General features: G+C 46.1%; 1 long non-coding RNA gene across 1 annotated transcript; it reads left to right on the forward strand.

Moving 5' to 3' along the window:
• Positions 1–339: 339 nt before the first annotated feature.
• Positions 340–15,953, forward strand: LOC144592295 (uncharacterized). The gene is made up of 4 exons (XR_013547108.1): positions 340–473; positions 5,763–5,868; positions 8,476–8,706; positions 15,551–15,953. It is a non-coding gene; the product is annotated as an uncharacterized LOC144592295 (long non-coding RNA).
• The last annotated feature ends 6,172 nt before the right edge of the window (positions 15,954–22,125 follow it).

Raw genomic sequence — 22,125 nt, forward strand, 5'->3', positions numbered from 1 at the left:
GTGCCTATCTTTCGTTCAATTTCTTTCACTTGTCACCATCATAACGAATTAGGAAACCTCGTTAACGCCGTCAGGGAGACCGCGAGCCCCGCCCTGCGTCACGCCGTCAGGGAGACCGCCCTGCGTCACGCCGTCAGGGAGACCGCCCTGCGTCACGCCGTCAGGGAGACCGCGAGTCCGCCCTGCGTCACGCCGTCAGGGAGTCCGCCCTGCGTCACGCCGTCAGGGAGACCGCCCTGCGTCACGCCGTCAGGGAGACCGCGAGTCCGCCCTGCGTCATGCCGTCAGGGAGAACGCGAGCCCCGCCCTACGTCATGCCGTCAGGGAGAACGCGAGCCCCGCCCTACATCACGCCGTCAGGGAAAGCGCGCGCTCCGCGAGGATGACGGTTTAACGGTCGGAGAGCGAGGGAGCGTCCGAGGGGACGGAGGATGGAGCGGGGAGAGAGGGCGGCGGCGGCGGCGGCGCCACAGGTGGGGCCCGAGCGGCACAGCGTGCGGAGGAGGTGGGAGTGGGAAGGAAAGGGGGGAAAGGGGAAGGGAGAGAGAAGCAGGAGGGGAGGGGTGTGTGGGGGAGCGGTGTGTGGGGTGTGGGTGAGAGGTGTGTGGGAGGGGTGTGCGGGGTGTGGGGTAGGGGTGTGTGGGGGAGGGGTGTGCGGGGGGAGGGGTGTGCGGGGGGAGGGATGTGCGGGGAGGGGTGTGCGGGGAGGGGTGTGTGGTGGTAGGGGTGTGGGGGAGGGGTGTGTGGGGGAGCAGTGTGGGGTAGGGGTGTGTGGTGGAGGGGGGTGTGGGGTAGGGGTGTGGGGTAGGGGTGTGTGGGGGAGGGGTGTGTGGGGGAGCAGTGTGGGGTAGGGGTGTGTGGTGGAGGGGGGTGTGGGGGAAGGGGTGTGGGAGGAGGGGTGTGGGGGAGGGGTGTGGGGTAGGGGGGTGTGGGTTAGGGGTGTGTGGGGGTAGGGGTGGGTGTGGGGGAGGGGTGGGAGGGGGGTGGGGGAGGTGGGTGTGGGGTAGGGGTGTGTGGGAGGGGTGTGTGGGGGGAGGGGTGTGTGTGGGGGGGAGGAATGTGAGGAACGGGTGTGTGGGGGAGGGGTGTGTGAGGTGTGTGTGGGGAACGGGTGTGGGGGAGGGGGGAGGGGTGGGGGTGTGTGGGGGAGGGGTGTGGGGAGGGGTGTGGGGTGGGGGTGTGTGGGGGAGGGGTGTGTGGGGGAGGGGTATGTGAGGGAGGGGTGTGTGGGGGATGAGTGTGGAGGAGTGGTGTGTGGGAGGGGTGTGTGGGGGAGTCGGGTGTGGGGAGGGGTGTGGTGTGGGGGGGGGGGTGGGGGAGGGGTGCGTGAGGGAGGGGTGCGCGGGAGGGGTGTGCGGGGAGGGGTGGGGGGAGAGGGGTGGGGTGGGAGGGGTGTGGGGGAGAAGTGTGTGTGGGGAACGGGGGTGTGGGGGTGGGGGAGCGGTGTGTGAGGTGTGTGGGGGAGGGGTGTGTGGGAGGGGTGTGTGTGGGAGGGGTGTGGGGGAGAGGTGGGTGGCGGCGCCACAGGTGGGGCCCGAGCGGAACAGGGTGCGGGTGGGGTGGGGGTGGGAAGGAAAGGGGGAGAAGAGGAAGGGAGAGAAGCAGGAGGGGAGGGGTGTGTGGGGAGGGGTGTGTGGGGGAGGGGTGTGTGGGGAGGGGTGTTTGGGGTGTGTGAGGTGTGTTTGGGAGGGGTGTGTGGGGGAGGGGTGTGTGTGGGAGGGGTGTGGGGGAGAGGGCTGTGTGTGGGAGGGGTGTGTGGGAGGGGTATGGGGTGTGTGGGAGGGATGTGGGGTGTGTGGGGAATGGGTGTGGGGTGTGGAGTAGGGGTGTGTGGGGGAGGGGTGTGTGGGGAGGGGTGTTTGGGGTGTGTGAGGTGTGTTTGGGAGGGGTGTGTGGGGGAGGGGTGTGTGTGCGGGGGTGTGGGGGAGAGGGGTGTGTGGGAGGGGTATGGGGTGTGTGGGAGGGATGTGGGGTGTGTGGGGAATGGGTGTGGGGTGTGGAGTAGGGGTGTGTGAGGTGTGTGGGGGAGGGGTGCGTGGGGGGGAGGGGTGTGTGGGGTAGGGGTGTGTGATGTTTGTGGGGTTGGGTGTCGGGGAGAGGTGTGAGGTGTGGGGGAGGGGTGTGTGGTGGAGGGGTATGTGGGGGATGAATGTGTGGGGGAGTGGTGTGTGAGGTGTGGGGGAGGGGTGTGTGGGGAGGGGTGTGTGGTGTGGAGGAGGGGTGTGTGGGGGGGGTGGGTGTGTGGGGGGGGTAGGTGTGTGGGGAGGGTAGGTGTGTGGGGGAGGGGTGTGTGGGGGGGAGGGGTGTGTGGGGGAGGAGTGTGTGAGGTGTTGGGGAGGGGTGTGTGGGGGGGGTGGGGGAGGGAGGTGTAGGGAGGTGTAGGGAGGGGTGTGTGAGGTGTGGGGGGTGGGTGTGTGTGGGGGTAGGTGTGTGGGGAGGGGTGTGTCGGGGAGGGGTGTGTCGGGGAGGGGTGTGTCGGGGAGGGGTGTGGGGAGGGATGTGTGGGGGAGGGATGTGTGGGGGAGGGGTGTGGGAGATGTGTGGGGGAGGGGTGTGTTGGGTGGGGGATGGGTGTGTGGGGGAGGGGTGTGCGTGGGGAGGGGTGTGGGTTGAGAGGGCGGTGGGGGCAGGGCCGGATTAACATTGTAGCAAAAGTGCCATTTGCTCGGGTCCCCGCACTTTCGAGGGCCCCGCGCTAAATGCTTGAAATCGGCTTCCCATTGAGGCGCCTGCGTTGCTCACGCCTCTCCCCTACCGCCGCAGTTTGAATGCGTTGGCGGAGCTGCACGGACCAATGGGCATCACCGCCCAACCGCCAGCCCCGAGACACAGACCCTCACTCCCCCACCAGGCGTGAAGTGCTGCCGGAGCTCACCGGAGCACCGCTCCAGCACCGCTGGTCTGAACAAAGGTCTCGATCCGAAACATCACCCATTTCTTCGCTCCGGAGATCCCGCTGAGTTACTCCAGTATTCTGTGCCTATCTTCAGTGTGAATCTGCATCTGCAGTTTCTTCTGACACATCATAACTTCTCGACAGGCCGCGGCTGTGGACTGGGAACATGGCCGGAAGCCTTTATCGTGACGTTGCGGTCTCGATGCCTCCCGGAACGCCACATGGAAGCCCTGGTCGGGGCCCGGCCGGGGCCTCACGGGTAGAAGCCCGGGTCGGGTGAAGCGGCCGACGGAGCACACGGCTGGGGCCCGGGTCGACACCAGAGAGGCGTGAAGTGGGGCGTTGACAGCGGGATTGCCTTGGCGGCAGCAGCGGTGAAGCATCGCGACGATGGGGCAACTGGGGTGGCGATGACTCATGGGTCGACCCGCGATTGACGGTCAATGAGAGCGTGGAGGACTGCCGTGAGGGGCTGGAGGGGAAGAACAATGGAGGACCCGGTTGGTGGGGGGGGGGGGATCGCTGGGAGAGGCGGGGAGCAAAACGAAGAGCCGCCATGCTTTGTAACAATCATTTTTTGTAAACTGATTCAAACTTGAGATTGAAATGCATTAAGAGGCTGGAAATATGAAATAAAAATGTGAAAAATGCTGGAAACACCTAATTGAACAAGCAATGTGATAATAAGAGCGTTTCAGACCCATTATGTGATTTATGCCCTTGGGGTCAACGCATTATTTTGTCATATTCTGAAATTAAGTATTTTTATGTTTTACTGTACTAGTTATACACTGGGATGTAGTTATTGGCTATAATCTTGTTTGACCGTCTTGTTTGACCGTGGAGAGAGGGGGAAAGCAAGGGTTATTTGAAGTCAATATTCATACCGCTGGGGAGTAAGCTGCCCAAGCAAAATATGTGGTGCTGTTCCGCCAATTTGCGCAGGGCCTCACTCTGACAGTGGAGGAGGCCCAGGACAGAAAGGTCAGTACGGGAATGGGAGGGGGAATTAAAGTGTTTAGCATTTGGGAGATCAGGTAGGTTTAGGTAGACTGAGTGGAGTCGAGCATGGAACTTGGGTCTCTGGCGTTGTGTGGCAGCTACTCTACCATCTGTACCACTGTGCTCCCTTATCTGCATCGACCACCAGGAGGCTCTGCACGACGCCTACAGTCTGTCTGTCCTTTTCGAACTTTTAAAATTATTTTTGTTAAGTTTTAAAAGTTTGTGTGAATGTTCTCTGGTTTGTTTTATGTGGGGGTGGGGGATGGGCTCGGGGGAAACTGTTTTTCAATCTCTTACCTTGCGGGAGATGCGATTGTTTTCCGGATCGTATCTCCGGTCGCTCTGCGGCCTAACATCATGGAGCTGGAGGCCTTGATCGGGACTGACATTGAGCCTCACCGCATGGACTTAACATCTGAGCATGCAATTCCTTGCCTGGATCGCCTGCGGACTTTAACATCAAGGAGCTCACAGTCCCAAGTTGAGACCGACATCAGGAGCTCCAAGCTGCACGAGGCTCAACTGGCCCCGACCCGGGGTAGATCGCTCGACGCAGGGGAGCAGAGATCCCCCCTCCCACCGATGCAGGAGCTTGATCGCCCCGACGAGGAAGGTCCGCCTCCAGTAATGGGAGTGAAGATCATCCCGTCAAAGGAAGATTTGAGGACCCTGACCGCTGGAGGACAAAGAAGGGAGAGATTGAACTTTTTCTCGCCTTCCACCACAGTGAGGAATGTGGAGGAGTCACTGTGGTGGATGTTCATGTTAAAATGTATTTTGTGTGTCCTGTTGCTTTTTATTGTTTTGACTGTATGGCAAATGACATTGGTCGTATGTTGCAAAACATACTTGGCTAATAAAGTATGATTGTGATTGTGATTGATCATGAAACCCAATCACAGATTAGGCAACCGGTTTACAAAGCCGTTACCTTTAGTATCCCAAGGGTGAAGCAGTGTAACTATTCTCATGGGGTAGTTACGGTTTTTAATAGAAAGTCATTCATTGTATGAACTGACAAAAAATTAATATTATCTTATATTAATTAAATTGATATCGTATTAAGAAATGGAATTAGAGTCCAAATAATGCCTGGAATAAAACAAAATGGTAAATGCCATTCGAACTAAATGTACAAAAGATATTTTGCAAACTATGACTTACACCCTGCACTCAGATGGAGGTTGTTTGGAAAAATTCAATGGCTTGCTTTCAGAAGAATTTAGATTTGTACAATTAGTTTGTACTTTTGGTGCTGATCAGAAAATGTTATTCTACTTTTAACTTGGTATATTTCTCATTTGTCTTATTTTGCAGAAGTTTGCAAAAAAAAAATACAGAAAGGTTCCAGTGGTATGAGTAAATGGTATGCCAAGAGTAATATTTAAAGATAAAATTATAACATTTATTAGTGTCAGCATTGAATTGTTCAAAAACAAATCTGCTTCACATTTACACATCACTTCAGATTTTTATTTTAGTCAATCCTCATTTTAATGCTATTGTACAAGGCACCATTTTGACCGTGTGAACACTCGTGCTGGATACCACTGCACCAATAATCCTGAGAGCAAGAGTTTGTGTTGTTACGAGTTTGCTCTTTGAATCATAGCACCGTAGCATTTTGCAAATTTGAAAGTGTACACCTTAAGACGTAGTTGTTGGAAGGTCATAGAAGTGCATTCTCGGGTGCCTTTCTTTTAAGACCCACCAACTTAGAAGAGGTACAGCTGTATCAATTGCTGAACTGAAGTATGGGCAATCAGTGATAGCATTGCCAGCATAAATATTGACTGGGAATTAATTATTAAAAATGTTTAAATTATTAAAAATGTGTATATTTTTGTCTTTGTAAACGCAGAGAATAGGAAGAAAATTCTTCCAATCAAAGACACTCTTCAAATCTGGAAGATGAAGCGAACCAAAGCAGTAACCCCTTTCAACCTTTCTCCAACATCGTTAACGTGGTGGGTAGTGCACCAACTGTTTTGACACCATGCCATTGGAATACATTCATATCAATTTCTAAACTGAAGTTTTCAGTTAATGTAATTTACTAATTCTAAACTAATGGTATCTGTAATATAGCGCAGGTAAAGTTCACAAGTTATAGGAGTAGAATTGGGCCATTTGGCCAATCAGGTCCACTGCCATACAATCATGGCTGATCTCTGCCTCCTAATCCCATTTTCTTGCCTTCTCCCCATCACCCGTGACACCTGTTCTCATCAAGAATTTGTCTACCTCTGCCTTAAAAATATCCACTGACTTTAACAGCCCTCAGTGGCAATGAGTTCCACAGATTTGTCGTCGTGGCTATCCCTCAAGGTCGAGGATGATGGTCTACATTCCGTTGTTGTTATGAGCTCTCAGGTGGCTTACGAGTCTAATCCTGGCTTTGAAAGTTCTTTGGCATCTAGGGCAGGTAATTCCAGAAGTCAGATCGGGCTTTGGTTGTTGCTGCCTCTCTTTACGTTTACTTCTCTTTTCTTCTAATTCTGCGCATCTGTTGGCTTTGAAGGTGGCTGTTCCTTTTTGGATGATGGTTCGGCAGAGTTTCCTGTCCTTGGCATTGGTTTCCCAATTTTCGATGTTGATTTCACATTTCTTCATGCTGGCTTTTAAGGCATCTTTGAATCTCTTCTTTTGTTCGCCTCTTTTACGTTTGCCTTCTTTACGCTGGGAGTAGAAGGCTTCCTTTGGTAGACACTCCTCTTCCATCCGAACAACATGACCGCTCCATCTTAGTTGGTTCTTGATGACAAAGGCTTTGATGCTTGATGCTTTTGCTTCATTCAGCATGCTGACGTTGGTTCTTTTGTCTTCCCAGCTGATATTTAAGCTGCTTCAAAAACATAGTTGATGGAACTTTTCAAGTGTTTTCAGATGGCATCGATATGTTGTCCAGGTTTCTGATGTATACAGGAGCGTTGGAATCCCTACTGATTTGTACACTCACATTTTGGTGTCTGGATGTCACGATTTTCTGAGAAAGACTCTTGTTCGAAGACATCCAAAAGCTGTTCCAGCACACTTAAGACGATGTTGGATCTTGTCATCAAGGTCGACATTGGAGGAGAGGTGACTTCCAAGGTATGGAAAGTGATCCACATTTTCGAGGGATGTTTCACCAAGTTGAATTGACGGTTCTTTCCGATTTGTCTCCGTTGGTGACGATTGTTAGATAACTAAGTCCTCTTGGAGTTGATGGTAAGTCCAAGTTTCGTGTTTGCACTGTTGAAGGCAGTCAGGATCTGTTGCAGATGATTTTCTGAGAGAGCTGCAACACAGTCATCGTCTGCGTATTGGAACTCGATGAGGGAGCTCATAGATGTCTTACTATTGGACTTCAGGCGGGCAAGATTGAAAAGTCTGCCATCTGTTCTGTAGACGATTTCGATCCCTGGGGGTAGGTCGTTCTTGATGATATGGATGGTTGTTGCAATGAAGACGGTGAACAGTGTTGGGGCAATCACGCATCCCTGTTTCACTCCTGATCTGACTTGAAATGGCTCACACCTGCTGTTACTGACCATGCCTGTGGCATGCATGTCATTGTGGAGGAGTCTCAGGATTCAAATGTACTTTTCAGGACATCCATAGGTAGATAGGATGTCCCATTAGAGTTCCCTTGATATTGAGTCAAATGCCTTAATGAGGTCGATGAATGCCATGTACAAAGCTTGAAGTTGTTCACGACATTTATCTTGTAGTTGACGCATTGTGAAAATCATGACGGCTGTTTCACGTGATGGTCTAAAACCTGATTGTGTCTCCGGAAGGATCCATGGCAATGAGTTCCACAGATTAAGTACCATCTGACTAAAGAAGTTTCTCCTCACTTCTACGTCCTCTTTCTAAAAGAGCGCTCTTTAATTCTGAGGTGATGACCTATGGTCATAGACTCTCCCACCAGTGGAAGCATCCTTTCAACATTCACTCTCTCTATGCCTTTCATTATTCTGTAAGTTTCAATGTGATCGCCCCTCAACCTGCTAAACTCCAGCGAGTAGAGGCCCAGTACTGTCAAACGCTCATCATGTGCGCACCACACATCCCTGAATCTTTCTAGTAAACCTCCTCTGGACCCTCTTCAGAGCCAGTACATTGCATCTCTCCTTATAGAGCCTTATAGAGCTTCAACATTACATGTCTTGCGTAAAGGTTTATAGTTAAGTCTGCCGACAATTCTTTATCACTTTTATTGATTAGTTCTCCGTTCCTTTCATTTCTCTTTCTCACTGGCTTTTTGTTCTTTTGCATACCGGTATTATTTCTTTAAGACAAACTGAAAGGAATTATTTAACTTCTCTGCCATTCCCCATCTTTAATTCTCCTGTCTCTGCCTGTAAGGGCTCACACCTGCCATTTTTAGGATTTTCCTCCTGCAGTCCATTTTATGTTCACACCATTTCTTGGTTCTCCTTTGAGTTCTAAATGCTCCCATTCTACAGGTCTAAAACTATTTCTGACGACTTGTCAGCTTTTTAACACTCCCTTTAATTCCTCATGGATAATTCACTTTTGTTTTGTTGGGTTTTTGTGCATTCAACTAATTTTCTTCATTGTTATAGATATCAGATGAAGATGCCAAGAAATAATAAAATAAACCCTGCTGCAGAACAATCATCAAGCAGTGAAGCAGAAAAGAAGGAAGAAATCAAAGGGAGAAAGAAAGATCTGCGTAACGCCTGGTGAACATCAACAACCAAGCAGTGAAACAGAAAAGAAGGAAGGGGAGAAAGCAAACCGAAAATGAAAGAACAATGTAGAGCCTGCTGAAGATTCATCAAGCAATGAAGCAGGTAAGGAATTGCATACTTAGGATAAGAAAATAACTGCAGATGCTGGTACAAATCGAAGGTATTCACAAAATGCTGGAGTAACTCAGCAGGTCAGGCAGCATCTCGGGAGAGAAGGAATGGGTAACGTTTCGGGTCGAGTCCCTTCCTCATACTTAGGATGGTATTCAAAACCTTAAGCAGGTGAAATCAGATGTCGAGTCACAAGATGAATCAACAAAAACAAAAATGTGTGGTAAGTAAACAAAGTGAGTTGAATACTGTTTAGAATCCCTTTGCAATGACTGTTGAAATGTGGGACATGCACTGCTTAAAAAAATCGAAGAAGAAGCACTCGAGGAGAAAGAATAGGGTAGAACCAGTGGAAGGAAATGATGAACCTGGCAACCAATTCCACGCATTGTGCATGGTAAATAAAATCCTTTTGCTCTGACATATACAAAAGGAAACAGCAATTTATTAGAAACTGGACATATACTTGAAATGAAGTAGTCACCAAAAAGAACAAATGGATTTGAATAGTGTGCTCAGAGTAAATGAGATAATAGCTTACAATTGGTGAATAAAATTATAGTTTTATTCATTTATAAGACTGGTCAATCCAGCTTTACCTCTTCCTTTCCCCATTCCCCTCTTTAAAAAATACATGAACCTGACTTCTGTTTGTGTCTATTGAGTAATGTTGGGTGATTCAAATTCATGCAGAGCATGAAGAACTCCAGTTGCTTTTTGTGTCTTTGGACCAAATAATAAGGCTGATAAGATAGGAAGGGGAAATTCAGACATGGTTCCAATTTCAAAATCCTATTTAATGATCTATACCAGAAAGTGTACGTCATGAATATAGTCTCTACCAATACAATAGGAAGAATTAGTATGCGGGTGATTTATGTTTTTGCAAAGATCGATATACCTGTAGCTTAGTAGAACTTTTTATTTTAAGAAGCAAATTTGTGCTGGGTTAGGGGTAAAGAAGGAATGTCGCACTCTACTGTTCAGTAGGTGTCCCTGCATTGGGGAATGCTGCAAGATTGTATTTGGTAATGGAGAATGATCACAAAATAATTCAATGTGTTTTAGAAAGGAGGGCAGCATGGTGACGCAGCGGTAGAGGGGCCGCTTTACAGAGCCAGAGACCCGGGCTCGATCCTGACTACCATTTCAATTGATTTCAATTCCTCACTGACTACGATTTCAATTAGTTAAATTTCACTCGATTTGTCTGTACGGTGTTTATCTATTCTCCCAGGGCCATGTGTAGGTTTCCTCCGAGATCTTCAGTTCCCTCCTACACTCTAAATGCGCAATGGTAGTAGGTTAATAGGCTTGGTATAAAAATGTAAATTGTCCCTTTTGTGTGTTGGATAGTGTTAATGTGCGGGGATCGCTGGTCGGTGAGGACTCGGTGGGCTGAAGGACCTGTTTCTGCTAAACTAAACTACAAGTTAAATGTACAATGCTTACATATCTGTTGTGCTGCTATAAGTAAGAATTTTGATTCAGTCTGAAGAAGGGTCTCAACCCGAAAAATCACCCATTCCTTCTCTCCAGAGATGCTGCCTGTGTTACTGATTTACTCCAGCATTTTGTGTCTGCCTTTGATTTGAACCAGCATCTGCAGATCTTTCCTATACACTAAGAATTTTGATTAGTACATGTGTCAGGTGTCAGGGGTTATGTGGAGAAGGCAGGAGAATGGAGTTGAGAGGAGAAAGATAGATCAGCCGTGAATGAATGGAGGAGTAGGCTTGATGGGATGAATGGCCTAATCTGCCCCTATAACCTATGAAATGAAAGCTCGGGAGCATTACTTTGAAAGCCACTTTTCTATGTTTCTCACATTTAATGATTCAATAGTACTTTATTTTCTCATGTACCTAGGTAGAGTGAAATTCTTATTTTGTATACAGTTCAGCAATAATTTTGTTGTAAATGGGGCACAATCATACAGGAGTGTGAGATTAGTTGATCACAGTGAGGCGCTGCACGAGAGTTGCCATTTTTCCAGCTACATCTTGTGCTCTTCAAGTTCAGAGTTATTAAAAATGGGAGAGTCAACTTGGCCATAAAGGCACATTGTCCAGGCGGTGGCAGTGGGTTGGGGTTGCAGGGGTCAGCCTGACCAAGCGATGTGTCCATGCCTTCCACCGTTGCTCCGCCGCTCCATGCATCTGATCCACACGCATGGCCATTTGGAGCGGTGCCTGATATAATTGAACCCCAGGCTGTTGCAAGGCCTCCAGCTGCTCACTCTTGCCGACACGTGGATCCGGAACACGTCGACTCGCGAACATGCCATCCGTCGCCTCACACGACCATCGCATCTCAGCCGCCGTGCCCACAGCGCCTCCCAGGCGGCTGACCTTGGAACACCCGGAGCACCTCCAAAGGAAGACTCCAGCAGATCACCCGCCCTGTTGGGACTGTTTTAAATTGTATTTTCACTTGCTTATTGTAAAATGGTGAAAATTATTTAGGTTAGAAAGGGCACTAGGAACTGCTACTTCAGAGTAAATAAAGAGGAATCAAAGGTCAGTATCATTTATTTATATATATGTGGGGGTCTTTTTGTCAATACAATACAACAGATTGACCAGACAGTTGTGAAAGTTAAATAGTGCAAATACATTGTATCAAAAATAAAACAATATAATCACACATATTTCCTGACCAAAAAAAATGTGTAGGCAGAAGCCAAAGTTTATTGTGCCTACCGTTCATACTTAACAAAATATGATTAAAAAAACCCACAACATCATAAGTCAGAAACAAAACATAGAAAGAAACACAAATACAATCAGGAAACATAATTTCTGTCATGTCAGTCATTTCTCAGTGCTGATCACATATTTTGTATCTTTCAAATATAATGTTTTTGAACATTTTCTTGAATTTACACATATTACTACATTCTTTTAATTCATTGTTGCAACTATTCCATAAATTGATCCCTTTAACAGTCACACATGTATTTTTCACATTTGTTCTTACCCTCATTTTTCAAATATATAATTACCCCAGAGTGGATACCTGCTCTCCCTCACTGAAAACAAACCTTGGATACAGTCAGGAAGTGTTCTTTCTTTTGCTCTAAACATTATTTGCAGAGTTTTAAAGTCTACTAGGTCCATAAAGTTTAGGGCATATGATTTCATAAATAATGGGTATAACCAGTCTTATTGACAATTCGCATTGCTCTTTTTTGCAATATAAAGATTGAATTAGTGCTAGTTTTGTAGGTATTTCCCCATACTTCTACACAGAATGTAATATATGGAATAATGAGTGAGCAATATAACGTAAATAGTGAATTTTGATTCAAGATGGCCTTAGTTTTGTGCAGTATTGCAATGGATTTAGACAGTTTTGATTTGATATGTTTTATGTGAGGTTTCCAACAGAGTTTATGATCTATTATCACTCCCCAAAATTTATTTTCATACACGCTTTCAATTTCTACATCATTAATCATAAATGTTATCTCTGAATTTATTTTTCGATTTCCAAACACAATAAATTTCGTTTTACTTAGATTTAATGACAATTTATTATTTTATACTGTTATCCCTTCATATTCACCTTTCTTTCCCTATTACCCTCTTATTATCCAATTATTAATGCATGCTAAATTTATTGGAGGTGGATAATAGTTGCTCAATGTATTTTTAAATAGATATGTGGGGAATTGTCTTCCATGAGCTGCAGCAAAGGGACAGTCTGAACTTGAATTAAATTAATTAAAATATTTGTGCCTATGAAGTCAGCTGGAAAATCAAAGAAGCAGCCTTACCAATGGCATCTATTCGTGGAATAAGTGTTTAAGTTCTATACCAAGCTTCTATTCTAAGTTACCTTTGAGGTATCTAGTTCCTGTAACGTTTGGGCATGATCGTGAGGAGTCTTCAATGAATCGTAGCGGATCTCGGCGCATCGCGAAAACATTTTCCAGATAGAAATTTCTCGGGGACAGGTATCGTAGTATATTATGGGTGCTGTCGCATGGTGTCCCCAGGTTAGCTAGGTTGTCGCAGATGCATTTAGAAGCACGTAATATTAAATTAAGAAAAGGCATTTGAAGATACCAGAAAATAGTTTTGTTTAACCAATTTATTTATCGTCAGGACATTTGACAGGTAGATTGGAGGTGACAGTTTGACGGTCAGGTAAGCGTGGGAATTTTTGCGATGTTTCCGAAGACCGTGTCTTAACCATTTAACCAGGTGCTAGTTTCACAAAAAAAGTAACATTCAACCATTGAGCTCTTTACACCTGAACTAACATCTGTAATACCACGTTCTGGCTGGGTGGGCTTCCATCCATTTATTTAAGTAGGGCCGTATTAAATATATATTTCTATGCATATTAAACTAAACTAAAAGCTGCAAGTAGAACAGATGCAAAAGTTTTGAACGAACAGATGACGGTTCAAAGTTGCACGCTAAATAAAAGTTTAACATTTTTAGCTCGGCCTGCAATTATTATTTTTTTTAAAGGCAAGAAGACTATTAAGAGATTTTTCGACGTAATTAAAACTCGAGCTTCCAGCCAGAAGTTAAACTTTGTGAATTTAACACCTTGAGCGGTTAACAATAGTTCTAGCGAGGAGCCTGACTGGTGAATCTGGTGTGTGTTACTGACAGGAAACCTTCATCCTGATTCCAATAGGGAGGTTTAAATAAAAGGTAATAACTAGCAAATGCTACAAAATAAAATATTCAAAGCAAGTTTGAAAAAAAAGCGTGTGGAGGAAGGAACTGCAGATGCTGGTTTACACTGAAGATGGAATTTATGAATTTCGGCCGGGACCCTTCTTCAGACTGAGAGTCAGGGGGAGAGGGAAACTAGAGATATGAAGTTCAAAGAAGCTCTTAAATAACTTTGCACTATCAAACCACCATGCCTCATATAGAAGTGGCGAGGTGTAAACCGGCACAAGGAACTGCAGTTAGATGCTGGTTTACACTGAAGATAGACACAAAATGCTGGAGCAACTCAGCGGGACAGGCAGCATCTCTGGAGAGAAAGAATGGGTCACGTTTTGGGTCGAGACTGTCAAAATCAGTCTGAAGAAGGGCCTCGACCCGAAACGTCACCCATTCCTTCTCTTCAAAGATGCTGCCTGTCCCGCTGAATTACCCCAGCACTTTGCGTCTAAAAGAAAACCATAGGTATAGTAGGCACAAGATGCTGGAGTAACTCAGTGGGTCAGGCAGCATCTCTGGGGAAATGGAATAGGTGGCGGTTCGGGTCGGGACCCTTCTTCAGACTGAGAGTCAGGGGAGAGCGAAACTAGAGATCTGAAGAAGTTCAAAGAAGATCTTAAATAACTTCGCACTATCAAACCTCCCTATAGAAGTGGCCAAATGTACACCGGCAGGTTATCACATCTCTGGGGAGAAGGAATGGGTGACATTTCGGGGTCGACACCGTACTTCAGACCAAGGGTCTCGACCTGAAATTTCACCCATTCCTTCTCTCCTGATACGCGGCCTGGCCCGCTGAGTTACTCCAGCTCTTTGTGTCTATCTTCAGTTGTCACATGCGTTCTGTAAGACCTGACTCGGCATTGTTGTGGTCATTGTCGTAGGGTAAAAGAAAATGTTGGCGATCTGTTACGATTTTGACAGTCGCCGGCAGTGGCCTTAAAAATCGCGTAACTGGGGAAGGCCCTTAAATCAGTTAATTTACTGAAACTGCAGGGGGTAAAATTATTTTTTAAGTGCAACATGTATAATAGATTTATGATAATTGTGTCTTTTAATATAATTATAGTTAATCTTCAGTTTGAGTTTTGCAGCTACTGAAGATAAAATATACATTTCAGTATTAGGGTCATACAGCATGGAAACACGCCTTTGACCCAAGATGCCCCATCTACACTAGTCCTTAGATTACTTTATTGTCATGTGTACCAAGGTACAATGAAAAGCTTTTTTGTTGCATGCTATCCAGTGAGCAGAAAGACTATACATGATTACAAGCAAGCCGTCATGATAAAGGGAATAACTACATGCCTGTATTTGGCCCATATCCATATAAATCGTTCCTATCCATTCTTTTAATATAATAAATTATATTTAATCTTCAGTTTGAATTCTGCAGTTGCTAAAGGTAAAATAGATATCTCAGTAAAACAAATGATGTACCACTATTTAAGAAAAGTGTACCACTATTTGAAGGGTTCTAAGTTAAGATCTGCACTTCCCCTTTTTATAACCTTTATACTTTAAATCCTTGTAATTAAAGGTCACACTCAAACTGCTTCCACATTTTAAAAAAATGTCTAATTTCTTTCTGTTAAAATTATTTATTTGGAAGTGTGTATAAATTTTGATCCTTTGTGGCTGGGAATGTTTAATACCAGAATAGTCAAAATAGTAGGGATATGCAGTATGTGTTGATAATTGGTGTAGAGATTACCATTACATTGAGAATTCCAGTTAGAAATTAAGGACCAGTATTTCAATAAGGGCTGATCTCCTGTTGAAGATTCCTTGAATCCAGCTTCGGTCATGGCTGGGAAACCCCATTGCTGAATCCAGATTTAATTTACAACTTATCAGTTAAAGTGATCTTGCAACTTCAGTCTTTTCCTAAATGAAACTATAAAATATTCTGGATAACTTTGCTGCCTTTTGCTTTGAAATACTGCACATAGCCATTTGAAACTAAACATAGTTTCTCCATTTAAAATACATGGGGTGATTGCATAGATTATTTTTGCTTGAGGATATATCATAAAAAATATATATTTTTCACTTTATTGAGGTTTACGATTAAAATTGTAGCAATGATCTCTTCAGCCAGACTTACATGTTTAATGGTTATTTTGTCTGTCTTCGTTTAGGTAGACGTTGCGTCCAAGGGTCTCAGAATACCAAGATGTGGCTTTTGTGCTGAATTCGATCTTGGTAAAAAAAAAATCCCGATGTGTGTTGTTGTTGTTTGTGTATACTTAGTTTGAACACTATTTATTTTTTGTAGCTTCAGCTTTCACTTGTAAAGCTTACAGCATAAATATCTTAGAACAATTATACTTCAGACTGAGAGTCGTGGGAGAGGGGGACACAGAGAAAAGGAAGTGTAATGTGTGAAAATGAGACATCACGGAAAATGGAGAATAGATCTTTTTTAGCTAGAAGAAGGTGACAACGAAGCATGCAGAGAACATTTAATCGGGGGATAGTCAGACTGGTCAGAGAATTTGGAAGGAGGAGGGATGAAGAGAGGGGGAAAGCAAGGGTTATTTGAAGTCAATATTCATACCGCTGGGGAGTAAGCTGCCCAAGCAAAATATGTGGTGCTATTCCGCCAATTTGCGCCGGGCCTCACTGACAGTGGGTGGAGGCCCAGGACACAAAGGGCAGTATGGGGGGGGGGGGGGGGGGGGGAATTAAAGTGTTTAGCATTTAGCATCATTGGTAGGAAGATGGATGACACATCTGCAATTTGCTGGGGAAATGTACCTAGGAGGAGGTGGTTTGGGTGGAGTTATCACCTCTTAAAATCTCACCTCTATGCTTCCAATCTTATAGTTCCCCAGCCCTGTACTGCCCATTTATACTTGCGTTCCAAATTCCACAACAGGACAGTTCTAACTGCTTCTATCTGTTCACACCCCGCAAAACACGTCGCCAAATACCTCAATTGCATCGCTTTCTGCAACCCAAACCCTCGAGTCCTGGCAACATCTTCATAAATCTCCTCTTTCCAAATGAGTATTCTGTACTCCAAATGTGGCCTCTTATACTACTTTAATATAACATCCCAACTACTCAGTAACCTGACAGATGAAAGCCAATGTATCAAAAGCATTCTTTACAGCTATCTATCTGTGACACCACTTTCAGAGAACTATGCACGTTACCTGCTAGGTTAGTTGAACCCCCTCTTCCGTCATCGACCATCCAATCCTAGGCCACCTCCATCAATAAGAGCGAGGCCACACTCAAAAGTGGAAGAACACCTTATATTCTACTTGGGTATTTTACAATCCAACAGCATGAACGTGAAATCCTCCCATTTAGCTCAATGTGGATACACACACATATAAAAGTAAAAGGAATAAAGTTTACGTTGCGTGGGTCTTATGACATCCATTCAGATGGTATACGAGATATCAGGGGGCTAAACGTGATCCTGAATACAATGATGGATAGGGTGGCCATTGCTGTTTGAAGATTTCTGGACAAATGAGAAATATACCAAGTTAAAAGTAGAAGAATAACATTTTCTGATCAGCATCAAAAGTACAAACTAATTGTACAAATCTAAATTCTTCTAAAAACAAGCCATTGAGTTTTTCCAAACAACTTGCATCTTTACATCATAGTTTGCAAAATATCTGTTGTACATTTAGCTTTGCATTGGCCAGCCGATTGCTGAGGTGAAAGGTAGTGACAGTTGTCTCAGATGGGTTGGGGCGAAGTCACCAGAAGGTGAAGTACTTCAGAGTGCATTGAAGATGGGACATGTAGATGATCTGTCTTATACCACAGAAAAGAATGTCGGGTCTAAAGGTAGATCTACGTAAATGGAAACAAATGGAATAGGAGAAATATGTGCACATCCAAGTAGGCAGGTGTTAGCCGAAACGTTCATGCTATTAGGATATAAGGTACCCAGGCGAAACACAAGGTGCTATCCCACCTCAAGGCGTGTGGCCACTCTGCAGTACAGAAGGCAGCTTCGGACTGGAGGGCAAATGTAGGAAGGGGGACTGAATTGGCCAGCAACTGGAAGACCCAACGGATCCCGGCAAGCCGAGCACAGGTTCTCAGCGAAACATCCACCCAATCCACACTTGCTTTCACCAATCCAGGAGGTCACATCGGAAAACTGTGTGTAGCAGACAAGAAAGAAGGAAGAACCTGCAAACCTCTGTCTCACCCAGAAAGACTGCTGGCATCGCCAGACGGAGGCAAGGGAGGAGGTAGGAAGACGGATGTCACATCTCCTGCAATTTGCAGGGGGAAAGTACCTAGGAGGAGGTGGTATGGGTGGAGTTATCACCTCTTGAAATCTCACCTCTATGCTTCCAATCTTATAATAATAATAATAATAAGCATTTATTTTATATAGCGCCTTATCAGGTGCTCAAAGCGCTTTACATAAACAATCAAACATAAAAACAAACACAAACTATCCTAACGGAGAAGCGGCGAATAAACAACGCCAGCGTCCTCTCACGTCAGGGTCCGGCAGTAGACAACAAAAAGGACAGGACACACAGATACAATTTTTACACAATATTTTACACAAACAGCCATCACAGTGATTGCTCTAGGCACACCCTCACTGTGATGGAAGGCAAAGTCTTATCTCCTCCTGATTTCTTCTCCCGTGGAGCCACGAGGTGATCGAGGCTCCCAACTTTTTGAAGCCCCCACCGGGCGATGGAAAGTCCCAGGGCTGAGCCGAGCAGGCCGATGAAGGTCCTGAGCCCCCACCGGGCGATGGAAAGTCCCAGGGCCGAGCCAAGCAGGCCGATGAAGGTCCTGAGCCCCCACCGGGCGATGGAAAGTGCTGCGGCCAAGCCACGCAGGGCGATGAAGGGCCTGCGAGCGGGTCGATCGTACCTCGCACTTCGGGGCGGTTGAAGCTGCTACGGCTGGAGCTCCCAAAAGCCGGTCGCCAGCCAGGGACCTGCGAGCTCCCGATGTTGCGGTCTGCAGGGCCCACGGCCGAAGCCTCCGAGATGGTAAGTCCAGGCCCTGCGACCGGAGTCTTCAAGGTCGATCCCAGCTGGAGGCCGCCGACTCCACGATGTTAGGCCGTAGCGCGAACGGAGATACGACACGGTAAAGGTCGCATCTCCGTTGAGGAGGAGATTTGAAAAAAGGTTTCCCCCAACCCCCCCACCACCCCCCCACATACACAGAGTTAAAAATAAAACAAAACGTACAGTAAACGATGACCGACAGAAAAAACAAAAAAAAGACAGAGAGACTGCCGGTGAGCCGCAGCTGCAGAACACAGCCACGTGTTCCCCAGTTCCATAGTTCCCCAGCCCTGTAACTGCCCATTTCTACTTGCGTTCCAAATTCCACAACAGGAGTGCCGACAGTTCTAATTGCTTCTATCTGTTCCCACCCCACAAAACACATCTCCAAACCCAACCCAAGCCCTCGAGTCCTGGCACCATCTTCATAAATCTCTTTCCAAATGAGTATTCTGTACTCCAAATGTGGCCTCACCAACGTCTTATACTACTTTAGTATAACATCCCAACTACTCAGTAACCTGACAGATGAAAGCCAATGTATCTAAAGCATTCTTTACAGCTATCTATTTATGACACCACTTTCAGAGAACATAGAAACATAGAAAATAGGTGCAGGAGTAAGCCATTCGGCCCTTGGAGCCTGCACCGCCATTCAATATGATCATGGCTGATCATCCAACTCAGTATCCCGTACCTGCCTTCTCTCCATACCCCCTGATCCCTTTAGACAATAGACAATAGACAATAGGTGCAGGAGTAGGCCATTCAGCCCTTCGAGCCAGCACCGCCATTCAATGCGATCATGGCTGATCACTATCAATCAGTACCCCGTTCCTGCCTTCTCCCCATACCCCCTCACTCCGCTATCCTCAAGAGCTCTATCCAGCTCTCTCTTGAAAGCATCCAACGAACTGGCCCCCACTGCCTTCTGAGGCAGAGAATTCCACACCTTCACCACCCTCTGACTGAAAAAGTTCTTCCTCATCTCCGTTCTAAATGGCCTACCCCTTATTCTCAAACTGTGGCCCCTTGTTCTGGACTCCCCCAACATTGGGAACATGTTATCTGCCTCTAATGTGTCCAATCCCCTAATTATCTTATATGTTTCAATAAGATCCCCCCTCATCCTTCTAAATTCCAGTGTATACAAGCCCAATCGCTCCAGCCTTTCAACATACGACAGTCCCGCCATTCCGGGAATTAATCTAGTGAACCTACGCTGCACGCCCTCCATAGCAAGAATATCCTTCCTCAAATTTGGAGACCAAAACTGCACACAGTACTCCAGGTGCGGTCTCACCAGGGCCCGGTACAACTGTAGAAGGACCTCTTTGCTCCTATACTCAACTCCTCTTGTTACGAAGGCCAACATTCCATTGGCTTTCTTCACTGCCTGCTGAACCTGCATGCTTCCTTTCATTGACTGATGCACTAGGACACCCAGATCTCGTTGAACTCCCCCTCCTCCTAACTTGACACCATTCAGATAATAATCTGCCTTTCTATTCTTACTTCCAAAGTGAATAACCTCACACTTATCTACATTAAACTGCATCTGCCATGTATCCGCCCACTCACACAACCTGTCCAGGTCACCCTGCAGCCTTATTGCATCTTCCTCACAATTCACACTACCCCCCAACTTAGTATCATCTGCAAATTTGCTAATGGTACTTTTAATCCCTTCGTCTAAGTCATTAATGTATATCGTAAATAGCTGGGGTCCCAGCACCGAACCTTGCGGTACCCCACTGGTCACTGCCTGCCATTCCGAAAGGGACCCATTTATCCCCACTCTTTGCTTTCTGTCTGTTAACCAATTTTCTATCCATGTCAGTACCCTACCCCCAATACCATGTGCCCTAATTTTGCCCACTAATCTCCTATGTGGGACCTTGTCGAAGGCTTTCTGAAAGTCGAGGTACACCACATCCACTGACTCTCCCTTGTCAATTTTCCTAGTTACATCCTCAAAAAATTCCAGTAGATTTGTCAAGCATGATTTCCCCTTCGTAAATCCATGCTGACTCGGAACGATCCCGTTACTGCTATCCAAATGCTCAGCAATTTCGTCTTTTATAATTGACTCCAGCATTTTCCCCACCACTGATGTCAGACTAACTGGTCTATAATTACCCGTTTTCTCTCTCCCTCCTTTCTTAAAAAGTGGGATAACATTTGCTATTCTCCAATCCACAGGAACTGATCCTGAATCTATAGAACATTGAAAAATGATCTCCAATGCTTCCACTATTTCTAGAGCCACCTCCTTAAGTACTCTGGGATGCAGACCATCAGGCCCTGGGGATTTATCAGCCTTCAGTCCCATCAGTCTACCCAAAACCATTTCCTGCCTAATGTGGATTTCCTTCAGTTCCTCCATCACCCTAGGTTCTCCAGCCCCTAGAACATTTGGGAGATTGTGTGTATCTTCCTCAGTGAAGACAGATCCAAAGTAACGGTTTAACTCGTCTGCCATTTCTTTGTTCCCCATAATAAATTCCCCTGCTTCTGTCTTCAAGGGACCCACATTTGCCTTGACTATTTTTTTCCTCTTCACGTACCTAAAAAAACTTTTGCTATCCTCCTTTATATTATTGGCTAGTTTACCCTCGTACCTCATCTTTTCTCCTCGTGTTGCCTTTTTAGTTAACTTTTGTTGCTCTTTAAAAGAGTCCCAATCCTCTGTCTTCCCACTCTTCTTTGCTATGTTATACTTCCTCTCCTTAATTTTTATGCTGTCCCTGACTTCCCTTGTCAGCCACAGGTGTCTCTTACTCCCCTTAGAGTCTTTCCACCTCTTTGGAATAAATTGATCCTGCAACCTCTGCATTATTCCCAGGAATACCTGCCATTGCTGTTCTACCGTCTTCCCTGCTAGGGCCTCCTTCCAATCAATTTTGGCCAGCTCCCGCCTCATGCCTCTGTAATCCCCTTTGCTATACTGCAATACCGACACTTCCGATTTTCCCTTCTGCCTTTCCATTTGCAGAGTAAAACTTATCATGTTGTGATCACTGCCTCCTAATGGCTCTTTTACCTCTAGTCCCCTTATCAGATCAGGATCATTACACAACACTAAATCCAGAATTGCCTTCTCCCTGGTAGGCTCCAGTACAAGCTGTTCTAAGAATCCATCTCGAAGGCACTCTACAAACTCTCTTTCCTGGGGTCCATTTCCAACCTGATTTTCCCAGTCTACCTGCATTTAAAAGATTAGCAACAAGGGCCACATCTAACTCCCTCTTAAATATAGCTAATGAACTGGCTACCTTCTGTGGCAGAGAATTCCACAGATTCACCACTCTGTGTGAAAAAAAACTTTCTCATCTCGGTCCTAAAAGACTTCCCCCTTATCTTTAAACTGTGACCCCTTGTTCTGGACTTCCCCAACATCGGGAACAATCTTCGTGCATCCAGCCTGTCCAACCCCTTAAGAATTTTGTAAGTTTCTATAAGATCCCCCCTCAATCTTTTAAATTCCAGCGAGTACAAGCCGAGTCTATCCAGTCTTCATATGAAAGTCCTGCCATCCCAGGAATCAACCTGGTGAACCTTCTCTGTACTCCCTCTATGGCAAGAATGTCTTTCCTCAGATTAGGAGACCAAAACTGTACGCAATACTCCAGGTGTGGTCTCACCAATGCCCTGTAAAACTGCAGCAGATCCTCCCTGCTCCAATACTCAAATCCCCTCGC

The sequence above is a fragment of the Rhinoraja longicauda genome, chromosome 3 (genome assembly GCF_053455715.1).
Source record: "Rhinoraja longicauda isolate Sanriku21f chromosome 3, sRhiLon1.1, whole genome shotgun sequence".
In the NCBI taxonomy this organism is placed as follows: domain Eukaryota; kingdom Metazoa; phylum Chordata; class Chondrichthyes; order Rajiformes; family Arhynchobatidae; genus Rhinoraja; species Rhinoraja longicauda.